The sequence below is a fragment of the Myxocyprinus asiaticus genome, chromosome 3 (assembly GCF_019703515.2).
Source record: "Myxocyprinus asiaticus isolate MX2 ecotype Aquarium Trade chromosome 3, UBuf_Myxa_2, whole genome shotgun sequence".
NCBI classification, from domain to species: domain Eukaryota; kingdom Metazoa; phylum Chordata; class Actinopteri; order Cypriniformes; family Catostomidae; genus Myxocyprinus; species Myxocyprinus asiaticus.
The window spans coordinates 64,642,825-64,657,161 of record NC_059346.1 but is presented as its reverse complement, the minus strand read 5'-3'; the positions used below and the strand labels follow the sequence as shown (position 1 = coordinate 64,657,161).

The 14,337-nt window shown below is 37.9% G+C and overlaps 1 protein-coding gene across 1 annotated transcript in view; it reads left to right on the top strand.

The window, feature by feature from the left end:
* Window positions 1–14,337, top strand: part of LOC127426084 (BMP/retinoic acid-inducible neural-specific protein 1) — a 254,315-nt gene that overhangs the window by 20,971 nt on the left and 219,007 nt on the right. The gene's annotated exons all lie outside the window — the stretch shown is intronic.

Genomic DNA, 14,337 nt, shown 5'->3' with positions numbered 1-14,337 from the left:
TGCTTCTTGGGTAAATGTATCTTGTTTTAAGGATTTTTAGATATTTAAAAATATTTAAATATTAAATATTATGCTCAACCTTCTCCAATAACATTTTTATCTTCTACTGTATAGCTCCTAAAGTAAACGCACGTAAGGAGTTTTAGATATTTATATTGGAAAACAAACCAAAAAAGACAAATCAAAAACCACATTTTTTTTGCATTGTATAATGGGCTAAGACTACCATCTCTCCCCTTTTTGTTCACTTCATTTCGATCCATCTTTAACTCACAAAAAACAAACTTTCTCTTCTTAATAGAGCTGCATATCACCGATTTTTTCACGATAAGTTACACACCGGGACACATACAGTATATTATGATTCACTATATCGTGATCCATCATGTTATAATCTAGCTGCAGCAAGCGAGCGTGAGGGATGTGTATGTGTTATATGAGTCAGTGTATCACACCGGAAGACGTTTGAAACTCTCTCACGCTGTTTTTCAGGTGACTCATATAAGCGGCTCTGACCGCACAGACAAATGGCAGTTTCGGAGTTTGTGCTATTTATACAAACCGCTTCCTTATTATTTGAACTTTAATAAAGGATGCACTAAAGAAATAACGCCGGGGTGTTTCATTTTTAGACACTCTAACAGGCAAGTTTTGCTTCAGCGGAACGCCAGGTACGGCTCCGCTTTATTTCACATCACGACAGCACTGCGTCTGTATTGACTTATTTAGCATTTCTGTATTATAATTGTATTTATAATTCCCATACTTTGCGATCTACATCACCTTAATCTGAGTTGGAAAGTTTGGAGTGTGTCTAGACTGTGAGCTGTTCTTTCTTCTACTCTTCAGTCAAGCACGAGCTGAAGTGCTGCTCTCCTGCATCATAATTAGTGTTTCAAATGATCTCATGTTGTGTTAAATGAGATCAAATAACTATTCGACAATGGAAACTTTTGTCGACAATTTTTTATTGTCGACGTTGTCGATAATCGTCGACTAATCATTTCAGACCTACTGCATTCTTGTAGTCCCCTACTGTATATACTGTAGGCTACTGTACAACACAAAATCTCAGGCTTTTGCCAAATGAAGACTGTACCACACTTAGCAGAGAAGACATATTCATGATGTTAGGGTTAGAGAGTCAAAAGTGTGATATCTTCATATATAAACATTTGCTTAAACATTTAACTGCTAAATGCATTGCACACAAGTTAATGGGATCACTTTAACATGTACAATAGAGCGCACTATTTCAGCCGTCTGGGTTACAGAAGTATTTTCCCAATTCGTTTCTTCCAAAGACATTTAATAAAATTCTTCATAAAACAGTTGTAAGCCATGAACCAAACCAACCAGAATCACAACTTCATGAATTTTGTTTTGAGGCAAGAAAGTATTTGAAAATCGGACATAAAGACAAATATACAAGACTGTGTACTTTCATGAGGGCACAAACTACAATCCCATGAAGCATTGCGAATGATGTCATTGAATAAAAAAAAACAAAACAATGGCAATATATAAAACTGTTGATTTTATTTTGTTGATTATGAGTATAGAAACAATATATTTTATTTTTATTGTAAAATATTCAGACATGTACGAATATATAAGTAGTTTAAGGGTGAACCGACTCTATTACATCATTCACAGTGCATCATGGGAGCACGCGGTCAGTCCATGCACGTTTTTGCGGGTTTCGTTGGCTTTCTGATTGGTGGATCTTTCTCTGCTGTTTAAAGGTTTATAAGTAATCACTGAAAATCAATTCGTCTATGGGATAAATAAATGGGATTTTTACTTCCAGAACCAGACTGTTGCGCTCTATAGCACTCAAAAATTTTGACACGCTTGATTGAATTTGAGTTTCTCATGATATTATAAACCTTTTGATCTGAAGACTCATGCTTAAATGATTGTATTTAGTTCTTTAGGTAAATAAATCATGGCTGTGTATGAATGTCCTTACAAATGTACAAATCTGAGCAGCCAAAATGTCTGTCCTCCTCCTCAGGATACACAGAATTTCCCTGATTGCTGGTTGTTTTCTGCACCTCTGATTTGATGTTTCATTTTTTCAAACACCAGCTTACAAAATGCATTTGTGTATGTGTTTTTTTTTTTTATATGAGCTTGTATATTCTGCTGACTTCTTCAATCAGTCTGACACACACACTCTGGGCACTCTGTTTTGCATGAAGAAAATGATGCCCATTTTTTTAGCATTGCATTATTTTCATGACAATTAAAGAGTCATGAAACCCTAAAACACACTTGTTGTGAAAACATATGTATGTGTTGAACATAATATCAGACATTATTTAAAATATTAAGGGGAAAACTGATTGATTTCTACCCAATCGCTGTTTTGCATTTAAACACCCCTGCCTCTCTCATTATTGTAATGTGGAAAAAATTATGATATAAATATAAAGTTTATTTGTAAAGTACAATTGTACTATAAGTACACATAATTGTAGTAATTTTGTACTGAATTTTATGATGCTGATTTAATAATAATAATAATAATAATAATAATAATAATAATAATAGGTAATATTTGTGTCCAGACAATTTTAATTAGTGTATTACGGAAATGAGAATAAGGTTATTTGGTAGCATTTTCTATGAAGCCCATATTTATAATGCATTGTAAAGGCATTATAATGCATTAGTAATGAGTAATCTCATAATATACCTTATAATAAATTATAAGTTCTCATCGTAGTTATACCTTAGAGTATAATGCATAATAACACAAGCAACATCCAATTTTAACACAGCAGAAGTGAAAATGTACTATATATTTTTGTAATATATATATATATATATATATATATATATAAAATAGGCATGCTTTAAGTAAAGTGACAATAGCAATGTCTTCTTATAAACATCCATAAGATATTTTTCAATGGTTATAAGTCATGCTGGAAGTTATATGCATATCACATGCACAAAATACAAAATAACACACATCCAGTGTAAATGTTGAGTCTACAAAAAATACTTGTAAAGCAAGGTTAGAATATATCAGAAAAAAACATCTGTATGTTGATCACACATGTAGCCAATCTTCTTGGGCGTAAACACACCCAATAATAATAATAATAATAATAATAATAAATAAATAAATCAAACTAATTCTATACTGGACACTTTTAAAACAAAACTGTAATGATCAGCAATAAAATGCGAATGGGCCATAAACAGAGACAAAGGATGTTTCTCCCGCTCAAAATGCATGCCTCTGATTGGCCACTCCACCCACAAAATGGGTGCGGCAATGAACTAGTAAAACTCCAGAACGCAGACTAATCATCGCTCAAAAACTCTTCTTCTTGAGACCAACACACTCCAAAACTCTCCTCTTGAGTTTAACCTTCTGGCAGTGTTTACCTTCAAGTAACTGTGTGGATTTGCTGTGGACTTCTTCAACTCACTCCTAAAGAAATCGTCGAGAACCTCGTCTACCGCATCAAGACTCTTATTCAGCAACAAACCAATGCAAGTAACCATTTACAACTGATTAGATGCGTGTTTAAGTTTGAACCCCTTTTAAGGTGAATTGTGCCTCTGATGATTCTCATTTAGGTTGTGGTTAATTGATGTGAAATACTGCCATTCTTTGCTCTTCTCTCTCCTTTCCTTACTTTCCTTCATTCTATATATGTATGTTTTGCTTAGTTTGTTTGTATGTTATAGTTTCATTTATTAAATCCCTTATATTCACAATTGATTGTCTCTGTGTTCCGCTCACAATTCAAAGTCACTGAATGTTGCTCCTTGCTACATGCTAAACTACTGCTAGCACTGTATAAGTAGGAGGGCTATTGTTCCTTGGCCAGGAAAGTAATCTTCCTAGAATTGATAAATAATTATATTGTCTGCTCGGTGGACGGACAGATCAAGTAATTGTAATATCGATTCTGCTACAGTTAATTCTAAGATCTAATCTAAATATTTATTGTTAATTATAACCAGTTATAATTAATTATAAATAATTCCCTTTTTAAGCTAATTTGCTACATAATAATATAATTTATGACAGTTCGGTGTGAGATATAAGAGTAATAAAGTGCAGTGCTGATGTATTTTGATCGTGGGAAATCAAGAGTTCAAAAGTCTGATTGCTTGGGGGAAGAAGCTGTCATGAAGTCGGCTGGTGCGAGTCCTGCTGCTGCGATACCACCTGCCTGATGGTAGCAGTGAGAACAGCCCATGGCTCGGGTGGCTGGAGTCTCTGATGATCCTCCGAGCTTTTTTCACACACCGCCTGGTATATATGTCCTGGAGGGAGGGAAGCTCACCTCCGATGATGTGTCTGGCAGTTCGCACTACCCTTTGCAGGGCTTTGCGGTTGTGGGCGGTGCTATTGCCATACCAGGCGGAGATTCAGCCAGTCAGGATGCTCTCTACAGTACAGGTGTAGAACTGTGTGAGGATGTGGCAGTTCATTCCAAACTTCCTCAGCCGTCTCAAGAAGAAGAGGCGCTGATGAGCCTTCTTCACAACGGCTTCAGTATGGATGGACCATGTTAGTTCCTCAGTGATGTGGACACCCAGGATCTTGAAGCTGCTGACTCTCTCCACTGGTGCTCCATTGATGGTGATGGGACTGTGTTCTCTGTCTTTTCTTCTGAAGTCCACCACAAGCTCATTTGTCTTACTGACGTTGAGGGAGAGGTTGCGCTCCTGACACCAGTGTGTCAGAGTGTGCACCTCCTCTCGTAGGCTGTTTCATCATTGTCAGTGATCAGACCTACCACCGTTGTATCATCAGCAAACTTAATGATGGCATTGGAGCTGTGTGTTGCCACACAGTCATGTGTGTACAGGGAATACAGGAGTGGGCTGAGAACACAGCCGTGTGGGGCTCCAGTGTTGAGGGTCAGTGATGAGGAGATGTTGCTGCCTATTCTAACCACCTGGCGTCTTCTTGACAGGAAGTCCAGGATCAAGCTGCACAGTGAGCTATTTAAGCCCAGAGCCCGGAGTTTCTCATCAAGCTTGGAGGGCACTATGGTGTTGAATGCTGAGCTGTAGTCTACAAACAGCATTCTCACATAAGTGTTCTTTTTTTCCAGGTGGGAGAGAGCAGTGTGTAGTGTAGATGCAATGGCATCATCAGTGGAGCGGTTGTTGCGGTAAGCAAACTGCAATGGGTCAAGTGATTTAGGCAGCACAGAGCAGATGTAATCTCTGATTAGTCTCTCAAAGCATTTGCTGATGATGGGGGTCAGAGCAACAGGACGCCAGTCATTTAAGCAAGTTATTTTGGATTGCTTTGGAACAGGTACAATGGTGGACGTTTTAAAGCATGTGGGGACTACAGATGAAGAGAGGGAAAGATTGAAAATGTCCGTAAAAACACCAGCCAGTTGGTTTGCACACGCTCTGATGACGCGGCCTAGAATGCCGTCTGGACCCGCAGCTTTGCGGATATTCACCCATCAGAAGGATCGGGTTACGTAAGCTACAGACGGAGAGTGAACTAACCTCTGTAGCTTCAGCCGCGAGAGCTATCTCCGCGAGGGTGGTGTTATTTCCCTCAAAACGAGCATAAAAATATTTAGCTCATCCGGGAGAGAGGCAGCGGTGTTCGTGGCGGAGTTTTTATTCCCTTTAAAGTCTGTGATGATGTTAATTCCCTGCCACATGCTTCTAGAGTTGGTGGTGTTAAACTGTCCTTCAATCTTGTTCCTGTACTGACATTTTGCTGATCTGATCTGATTTCGGAGGGCATAACTGGCTTGTTTATGCTCCTCCGTGTTCCCGGAATTAAAAGCGGAGGTCCGCGCATCAAGTGCCGCGCAAACATCGCTATTAATCCAAGGTTTCTGGTTCGGATAGATCCGTCTTGTTGTGGTCGGAATGACGTCCTCTATGCACTTTCTGATGAAACACGTTACGCTATCAGCGTAAAGCTCGATGTCATCAACAGAGGCGGACCGGAACATCTCCCAGTCTGCGTGATCAAAACAGTCTTGTAGCATAGAGTCTGATTGGTCCGACCAGCACTGGATCGTTCTGAGGGTGGGTGCTTCCTGTTTCAGTTTCTGCCCGTAAGCGGGCAGAAGCAGAATGGAAGAGTGGTCCGATTTGCCAAATGGTGGGCGGAGGAGGGATTTATAGCCATCCTGGAAGTTAGAGTAGCAATGGTCCAAAACCCGGTCCCCTCGTGTGTTAAAACTAATATGTTGGTGGTATTTTGGTGCGGCTGATTTGAAACTGGCTTTATTAAAGTCCCCGGTCACAATGAACATGGCCTCAGGGTGCATGGTTTCCTGCTTGCTTATACTCCCATACAGTTCCTTGAGTGCCTGGTCTGTGTCGGCTTGTGGCGGGATGTACACAGCTATGATAATGACTGCTGTGAATTCCCTCGGTAGCCAGAATGGTCGACACAGAAGCATGAGAAATTCCAGATCAGGAGAGCAGAAAGACTTGATAGAATGTACGTTCCTCTGATCACACCAGGATTTGTTGATCATAAAACATACACCACCACCTCTGCTTTTATCTGAGAGGTCTTTCGCTCTGTCCACTCGGTGCACGGAGAACCCCACGGGTTCAATGGCTGAATCTGGAATCTCAGCAGACATCGAAGTTTCTGTTAGGCAGATAATGCAGCAGTGCCTTGTCTCTCGTTGGAAAGAGATCCGCGCTTTCAGCTCGCAGAGCTTATTATCCTGAGACTGAACATTTGCCAGTAAAATAGTGGGTAGCGGGGGTCTATTTGCACGGCGTCTTACTCTGATGAGAACGCCGGCTCGGTTTCCCCTTTTCCTCCTGCGTTTCCGCGGCCGGGCAGCCCAGACAAAGGGCTCCGCTGGCGTGTTTGTAAACAGCGTGTCAGCATTGAGGAATGTGAAGTCCGGTTTGCGGTGTGTAATTGTTGAACCAATGTCCAAAAGTGTTTGTCTATTGTAGACATTAAGGCAGACAACATCCAGTACAAAAAACTTAAGAATTATAAACTAAACAAACAAAACACTACAGAGTTGTGTCGGAGCTCGCAACGCAGCATCTTGAGTCGCCATCTTGAGTCGACTATAAACTATAAATAAGGGAATTCTTATAATGTATTATAACTGTAATTATAATTATTTATGAGTATAAATAATTATATATAAGGTGTATTATGATACATTATTAATGCAGTATACAGTAATGATAATTTTTGAGAAAATGTGCTTAGTTGACATAATATAAATATATATATATAGAGAGAGAGAGAGAGAGAGAAAGAGAGAGATAGATAGATAGATAGATAGATAAGGATTCTTCTGATTTTTGGGTGATGTATCACCTAGATATTTTTTTTGGGGGGGGGGGGGGGCTTATACAGCATTTGTACAGTTATCAACAAAGGGCCTTATGATTTCACTTCACCCTAGGAAATGTTACATTTTCCTTTATATCATCTTTAATATTGAATTATGAAGCCAGTTGTAAATGTATTGACCAATATTTGTTAAACACTTCTTTTGAATAAATATGTTTTGGAGATAAAAAAGGTTTTGTGAATTCAGGTTTTGTTATTTTTGTTTTTTGTGGCTTCATTGTTGCCAAACAATGCTGTGCGGTTTACATACTTCATATGATCAGAAGTATTCAGGATAGGCGTGTGTGTGTGTGTATGTGCGCTGTGTTTGACACGCACGAGCATGCCGATTCAGCTTCACGCAAATCATCAAGTATGGCATGAATGCATTATGCTTCTGTTGGTAATGATCGGTTGAGCCCACCAGAGGGTAACGCTCACTTTACCACAGTCAGCAGTGCAAAAATAAACCGCATACACGATTTAAACTACAGCCTCAGTGAACCACAAACCTAAAGCAAGAACTGTTATTTAGTTTGATTTTTCTGCTCAACAGTTTCAGTCTCATACAGCACACAAGTACTTGAGAGCACTAAGAATTGTGATTAAATTGTTTACATTTGATTATTAGTTGTGTTTAGACAAAATAAGAAATCAGCTCAATTTCTCATGTTTTTGCTCATGGATATACAGTCAAATGAGTATAGGTCTGTATGAAATATATCGCTAAGACAATAAGATTCTATATGTTAGTTGCATTACATGAGTTATTGCATTAGGTACTGTATGTTCATTTATAGATATACAATGTTGTTCATTGTGTTTATGTTTGTTGTATTATGCATTAACATATACAACTTTGCTTTTTTCTTTCTTTCTTTTTTGTATCCCCTTTTCTCCCCAATTTGGAATGCCCAATTCCAACTACTTAGTAGGCCCTCGTGGTGATGCGGTTACTCGCCTCAATCCGGGTAGCAGAGGACAAGTCTCAGTTGCCTCTGCTTCTGAGACCCTCAATCTGCACATCTTATCACGTGGCTCATTGTGCATGACACCACGGAGACTCACAGCATGTGGAGGCTCATGCTACTCTCTGTGATCCACGCACAACTCACCACATGCCCCATTGAGAGCGAGAACCACTAATCGCGACTACGAGGAGGTTACCGAATGTGACTCTACCCTACCTAGCAACCGGGCCAATTTGGTTGCTTAGGAAACCTGGCTGGAGTCACTCAGCACACCCTGGATTCGAACTCACGACTCCAAGGGTGGTAGTCAGCGTCAATACTCGCTGAGATACCCAGGCCCCTACAACTTTGCTTTTTAAAATGTAGTGATATGTGTAGAAATTAACATTAACCAAAATCAGTAAGTGCTGTAAACTGTCATTTTTAGTTCACATTTACTATTGTTAACTAATGTTAATGTGCACAACCTTATTGTATAGTGTTACCAGTACATCAGATTTTAACAAATCTGAGGAATTCAGTACTGGGGCATTTTTTACCCTCATATTTGGATTATCTGTTCAATTTTTGTCACTCTCAAGTGGTATTTCTGCCTGGAGCTGAGGTTAATTTCTGACCCTGGTCATTACCTTTTAGCACTAAACACTTCATGCTGAAATGCTTTTAACATTTCATAATAAAGCATGTCAGAATGTGCCTCTGGCCTCACATTGCATAACCTCTGTCTGTTCATATTTTCTAAATAACAATATATTAAGCTTATGGCTTCTCAGTTTCATCCAAGAACTATATTAATTTAAATAAAGCTGTTGGATCACAGCCCATGCGGTTCGGGGTCATCAACTGACCATTTATTATAGCAAAAACAGCAATAATACATTAAACCCTGCTGATAGAGTAAATGCAGCTCTCGTTGCATTTGTAGCATGCTTACAATTTCACCCTTGTGTGGCACTTGAGGATATAGCCGTTAAATAATTTAGATTTTCCCTTTCAGTATCTATAAAACATAAATTCATGGAGTGCCGTTGGATCATTGGTAAACCTCCAGAATCTTCTTAGATGAGCGCTGTTACTGATATCTGTGTGTCATGAGGACTGATTGCACAGCACTTTAAATTAGTGTGTTTGTCTTTGAGTTTACTTCAGGGCTTTAAAAAGATGATTACGGTCAGGGGAGTGTGTGGAGATTGAGTTTTCCGAGTTACAGGGGTCACGAGTGTCTATTTTAAGCTGTAATAGACCATACAGCATTTTGGGCAAAACTTTAAAATACTGTATATAAATGCAAGCAGCGTGCTTTAAATATATGTATTATAAACACAGGCCTTATTTTATGGAAGTATAATACAAGCTCTGTTCAAAAACTTAGCGGACCTAGAGAGAATTGTATAGCCTCATGGGTGCACTTCCGATACAATGGCTGTTCTAAAAGAAAGGCATCAACATTATGGTGTCTTCTAAGATTTTAAGGCAGCATTGAATGTATCCATGGGTGGTGCAAGGGATAACCCCGAATGTTTTTATCATTTTGTAGTGATGTCAAAAATACTAGTGCTTCGGTATCAGCTTGATACTAAATATGAATATATTTTAATATTAAGTAATATATATGTTAATGATACTGGTCTGTCTACATTAAAATGGCAAATAGAGACGCATTTCAGTACCTACGCACTGTCTTGTTGGTGGCTGTTTGTTGCGTATGTGCGCATGCAAAAATTCACAACTTACGATTGTGGCAGTGTGTGAATGTTCAAAATGTCTTGGTTAGGTATTAGAAACTGTGTTGAGTTGGTCCATCCAGATGCAGTAAGTACAAAATATTTAGATATGTAACCCTGAAAACAAAGAGTAATATATACAGATGTGCTCGAGGAATTTGCAAACTCTAAGTCACGGACATTTGCAAAACCCTTTACTAAGAGACGATGTTATGATCTAGCAATTTCTTATAATCACCTATTTTAGCCTATTTACAGCCTACTATCTTCTAAAGTAACTTAAAACAGCCGACAAATCAATAATAGGCTATTAAACTGTTAACTGTACCAAAGAACCTTTCAACGCAAGTCTGTCCACTTGGCCGGCATCTTGGGAACGCAGCTATTTTCTTTGGATACAAACTGCATTAAAGTACAGCTCCTATCTATTTGAATGGGGAAAAACCATAATCTGCAAAACGGTTGGACAAGATTACGATCAAAGAACATATTTCAAATCAGCAGTAAAATCTGACAACAGTGGTATCATTAAGTGTGCTTCTTTAGCTCAGATCATGCTAAAAAACATAATTTTTCATGCTGGTCCAGCTAATGCTCATGTGCGTTCCTGAGTTAACTGACAGGCAATGTCTCTATCTATAAGATGATTGGCTCTTTTACCTGAAAGGCAGGACTTCCTTTTCTACATCGGCCATATTGGGCGTTCTGATTTCTCCTATGTTACTACAAGTGCTCCATTGCAGGCTAAGCAGTCTCTGATTGCACACAATGTGCATCGAACAATCGAAATTTTTTAATGGTGTTTTAAAGTACATAGGGTTGAAAGCATGCAACTTCTGATCATTGTGTGTGTCTAAGGCTGAGACAAAAGTTTGTGGGACCTTTCAGTTTTAGTTTCAGTTATATTTACAGATTTACTGTATAAATGACACCCCACAGATGTAACAATTAAACTTTTATTATAAAGTGTATTATATTCTGATATTTCATTTCAAAGGATGGCCCCATACTTATCAACAAAGTATTGGGCTTAGCCCTGAATATACACAGACCCTATAACCGCCTCTGAATGTATCCTTCTTGGTGAAGGCTATACCATTACAATGCAGAGCTAAGTGAAAAAAATTTAAAAAAATAAAAATAAAAAATAAACATTAAGCAAAATTTTTTCAAAATGTTAATCATGAGTATGCTTATATTTTATTCATTCTTAAAATATCTCTCTTTTTGGTCAACTTTAAATTTACACTGTTATTTTTAAAACCCAGCCAACTTGAATATTATATTATAATATATTATGTTATATTGCAGTTTATTATATTATAATATAATATGATTTATATTATATTATATTGCAGTTTATTATATTATATTATATTATATTACCTTATATTATAAAAATTGCACATCTGAGTCCTTTAGAAGTGGTTAATCTTCATGCGCTCTTCAGGAGCTGCTCTTAGTGCAGTCTGCGGTGCGGCTCATTAAGACAGTCTGAGTTAATTCGGAGAACTCACATAATGCAGTAACACTTCAAAATGAGACACACACAAAAAAAATATTATATTTTCCATTAAAATTCATTATTTGGACAGTAAAATGTGATTGGAATTTGATGTGCACAATAATCACGCTTATTACGCTAATTGCGGTAGGATCAAATAATCACAACAGGACTAGTTTGTGTGTGTGTGTCTGGTTTAGCCTTTTAGAGTATCATATCATTAGCTTAGCAACATGCTTACATTAAACTCTATCCACCTTTTTTTGCAACACGGAACTAATCAGGCAGCTTCATTTCTAGCAAGTGTGACAAAGTTCTGCTGTCATTAGCTGTAAATAATTAGAATGATTATAATACCAGAATTTAGTGATCTGGGCTTATAAACTATCACACAACCACAGGATGTACAGCAAAATAATATCCTTATGTTGGATAATTTTCTAAAGTCAGCATTTATAGTAAAAGAGTAAGTAGATCATTCACTTGATGCTGTGTGTTGTATTGAAGGGAGGATAAAAAAATCTGCGTCTTACTTTGCCGGCAGCGTTACGATGCGGTATTTCTTATCTCCATTCATACACTGATCAGCCACAACATTAAAACCACCTGCCTAATATTGTTTAGGTCCCCCTCTTGCTGCCAAAACAGCGCCAACCCGCATCTCAGAATAGCATTCTGAAATTATATTCTTCTCACCACAATTGTACAGAGCGGTTATCTGAGTTACCGTAGACTTTGTCAATTCAGACCAGTCTGGCCATTCTCGGTTGACCACTCTCATCAACAAGACGTTTCTGTCCACAGAACTGCTGCTCACTGGATGTTTTTTGTTTTTGGCACCATTCTGAGTAAATTCTAGAGACTGTTCTGTGTGAAAATCCCAGGAGATCAGCAGTTACAGAAATACTCAAACCAGCCCATATGGCACCAACAATCATCCATGCAATTATCTAATCAGCCAATCATGTTGCAGCAGTGCAGTGCATAAAATCATGCATATACGGGTCAGGAGCTTCAGTTAATGTTCACATCAACCATCAGAATGGTGGAAAAATGTGATCTCAGTTATTTTGTGGGGTGGGGGATTTTGGCTAGTGAAAATGTTGAGTGGCTAGTGACCTTGAAAACTACTAGCCACATGGCCGGTGAGCCAAAAAGTAAATTTCAAACCTGATTATGACTAAAATATAACTGAAATATAATGGATTATTGATGACATTGTTAAACTATATAGTCTTTGGTACACATCTATGGTTTTGTGTCGATGAAATGGTACTTCAGCCTTACTGATGATGCTGTGGGGGTACTTAAGGCAAGAAAGTTTGGAAAACACTGCTTAGAAGATAGCTGCCTGTGTAGAAAGTCATCAAGGCAGCTCTCTACGTTTTGGAACAGAGATATTTTATTTTTGTTGTGCTACGGGGGGGTTAAATCCCTTTTTCTAGATTCCAGCTCCACGCACTCTGGTCATTCTCTCAAGTAACTTCATAAGATACATCATGAGATGCTTTTTAAACAGTATTGAACGAGTTCCCATGTATGCTGGACACTTCGCTGTTTTACCTTAACTATCCACTCCAACTCATCAATTACATTGTTTTTAAATAAAAAAAAGTTAGTGCTGTAAATAAATTCACACATAGGAACAATTTATATTTGTCTATAAGACTAGTTTCAAGCTTTACAGTAAAAGCATGTAGATGAAAAGGTTTTTAGAATTCAGTCGTGATGTAAAGACTGATAGCGAATTTGATATTTAACCCAGAGAACAGATAATTGTGTAAAGAGACTTTATTGATACGTCCCCTCATCTCTCTTGCAGTTTTACTCCTTGTAATAATTGACTCTAGCCTCTTTTGACATGATTTATATTGAATGCAACTCACATATTATACAGTATACTGCGCATTACAGATCTGTATGACATCTGATATGGAATTTCCACATCTGATGCATTTACTCTGTAAGCAATCAGTGTGTGTTATCTAGTAGTGGAAGTGTAGCATGGGCCAGTGCACCATGAAATACCTCCATTCATTTGGTAAATTCACTTCCTCTGCGAGGTCTAGAGCAGTCACTCTTTATCACGCTGCAATTGACCTTGTCAAAGGCAAGAGAACTCTTTGCGTTTTTGTTCCTTTTATTGCCGGTTAGTGTTTACATCTGCAGTGAAGCAAAGCCAAACTGTCTTCATAATCATATTTGTCCTCATTTGAAGCAGAGATGATTATAATTACCACGGGAGCCCTTGACACCAGGGTAATCACTCGTAAACAACTGCATCCAGCTCTTAAAAGCTCTTCCAGAACATTCCAGAAGTGTGAAAAAACAAATAAACAAACAAGCGGAATTACTGGAAGGACCTTAATTATGATGAATCAGAACAAACAACACAATCAGTATATCATAAATAAGGTGAACTAGGTTTTATACAAATTAAATATAGCTAATTGGCTCCTGGAGTTTACTGCACTTTTGAATTAACTGAAAATTAGGAATTTTCTGGGATGAAGTTAAGGTCTATCAACAGCATGTGTAGCATCATGACAATTACCACAGAAAATAATTTAGATTTGTCTCTCAGTTTATAAAAAAAAAAAAAAAAAGAAAGAAAAAAGAAAATTAGGGATACCAATTGGAATTTCTGTGCCGATACCAATAACTGATAATTAGCAGCTCTTTGTGGCTGATACCGATACCAATAACCAATAATTTTGTTTTGTTTTTTGCGAAAACAATAAACTATTTTGATTTGTCTCTGTTTAAAAAAAAAAAAAAGAAACAATAACAAATTAGGTACCGATATGG